General features: G+C 29.6%; 1 long non-coding RNA gene across 1 annotated transcript; it reads right to left on the reverse strand.

Annotated features, from left to right (window-relative positions):
• Positions 1 to 271: 271 nt before the first annotated feature.
• LOC137488433 (uncharacterized) lies at positions 272 to 2,292 on the reverse strand. Its single transcript, XR_015516608.1, has 4 exons — positions 2,164 to 2,292; positions 1,406 to 1,461; positions 1,228 to 1,290; positions 272 to 1,098 (listed from the first exon to the last, which is right to left on the reverse strand). It is a non-coding gene; the product is annotated as an uncharacterized LOC137488433 (long non-coding RNA).
• Positions 2,293 to 2,497: the final 205 nt, after the last annotated feature.

A 2,497-nucleotide genomic window follows, 5' to 3' on the forward strand; every position in this document is an offset into this window, starting at 1 on the left:
TGAACCGCCAACCTTTCCAGCATACACTCAAAAAAATGATATGTTGGCGTTAATTAACTTTTTTTTTTTGTCCACTGGTTCCACGTAACCGAGTTAAGTTATCTTTAAGAAAGAATATTAATTTTAGTGAACGCAAGTTAGTTACATAAAGGTAATGTAATGTTGTTTAGTTCAATCAACGTAACATTTATAGTTTAGCTTTAATCAATGTAGTTATTTAAGTTAAATTATTCTAAAATTGATATTGTTATGTTTAACCAAATAAAAAAAATTTCCGTTTCATTGAGTTTATTCAATAGCATTTTTACAGTTTTACACATTTTCCAGCAATCAAATGATTATCAAAATCTAAATATTGTCTTTATCTGTATCTTCACTTATTACAATAAGTTAAAATATTAATACTATTAAAATAATAGTAATACAAGTATGAAGTAAATTAAAAACAATAAATTATTTACAAAAATATGCTTACAAAAGCATCATAAAATACACTTTTCAAAATGATACTTTTCATATATTACAAAAAACATTCAAAAATAATATTCTGCCTTCAAATGATTTACAAAAATATACTTCAAAAAATTAAGTCTTCTTTTGTAAACTATACTGTACCTTCTTTACACTGAAAAAGCAGATAACACTTCAGTTGTTCAAAGAAAGATTAACATTTTCAGGCAAAGTAACACGATCAGCACTACACCATAAATTAGACCAACCATGACAGAACATGCAATAGCTACACACATTCATCTCTGACATTTGCAACATTTCTGCACATTTGCACCAGACACTTTCTTACAACAACTCCCTATATCTAAAAAAAAAAAACAAACACAAAAAAAACATTGTGCATAAAGTCTGCTTCACACAGGTAAGTGGGCTTGACAAACCACATGTAAAAGCATTCTTAATTCTTAACATTCTTTGTATAACTAGCACATCTTGGGTGTATTGCCTCTTCTTGTTGATTTGCTGAATGTCTCCTCAATTATAAGTCACTTTAGACAAAAGAGTCTGCTAAATGTTAATGTAACTACTGTAGATTCATAAGGTGGTGTTGCACATCAAGGTTTGTGCTTCATCATGCCCAGCATCCTAAAAATGTCAGATAAAAAAAAAAAAAAAAACATTTACCAACAGATCAAAGGTGAAAGGAGGAATTGGTTTAAGAGGAAAATACAAAATGTTTTTAAAAAATAATAAAATAAAATGTAAATAGCTTACCATGTACTCCCTCACTTAGGGGCTTTGAGGATGCATTCACACCTTTTTTCTACTGGTGATGTTCTAAATGACATGAAATGACAAATAGTAATTTACTAAATAATTAGTAGTTAAAATTACTAGCAATTTTTACTGTACATCATTTTAATGTGTGTATAGGCATCTAAAGGCATAGTACCTGGATGATCCAGTCTCCTCAGCCAGATATGGGACTTTAGAGGTTGAGCTGTAAACCTGTGAGGGAGAAAATAGATGCCAGTGAGCAAATATTTGTAATAATAAAATATAATAATATAAATATATAGCATTTAGAATAATATATTTATAATAATAAAAATCTGCAACACTAAAAAACACTGCAAACTACTAAACTTAAAAGTTTAAATGTGTTAGATGACCAAACAAATAAGCTTACATTAAATATGTCATCATGCTAGATGTCATCCTATTTAAGTGTCACATATGCTTGTAAAGTTTTTTTTTTTAAGTTAACAGGCTTGAATAATAACAATGTGCCAACACCACCTTTTAATTAATATTATGTAAGTTATCAAAACTAGCATTCAAACTTGACAAACAGCTTGACACTCATTTAAAATAAAGACTATCAAATCAAATCAAAAATCAAATCACTTTTATTGTCACATTATCAGCAGCACGGGTGCTATAAGTGAAATGCTTAGACTATTCTAACATGACTATTCCTTACTACCATTGTTTGCAACTTTATTTTGGGGGAGTTAATAGTATAAAATCTCACAGGAATGCAAAAAAACTACAAATTTATCTGTCAATGTGAAAAAGAAACAGGGAACATGGCAATTTCATAACAATACTATACACAAACACAACAGAGTATTACAAGGGAGTACATTAATGACTCAAATGTTGTCACAGCCTCAAATATAAATACATAAAAAGTAAATAAAATCTCACCTGTGTGTCCACATTGGGCAAAGCTTTGTGCACGTTCTCAATTTGTACTGTAATCTTCATCTTTTGATTCCCATAATATGGCGCCGAGCTGAGAGTGATCGTTGTGGTTTGAATCTTCTTACTTCCTGTGTTGTTTTGAAACTGCGCATGTGCAGATATTACTCTACCTATTGACCAAAATGCAGTACTGCAGAAGCAACACAACTCCCTTTCATTCATGTTAATTAAGCGAGCTGTTTAAATGTAAAAACTAACTTTTTCTAATTTTTTCCAACACAACACTTTTATTTTTAATACACAAACATAAGCGAATTGTTTAATTTCAATATAGTTA

Source organism: Danio rerio, chromosome 19 (assembly GCF_052040795.2).
Source record: "Danio rerio strain M-AB ecotype USA chromosome 19, GRCz13ab, whole genome shotgun sequence".
Taxonomy (NCBI): Eukaryota; Metazoa; Chordata; class Actinopteri; order Cypriniformes; family Danionidae; genus Danio; species Danio rerio.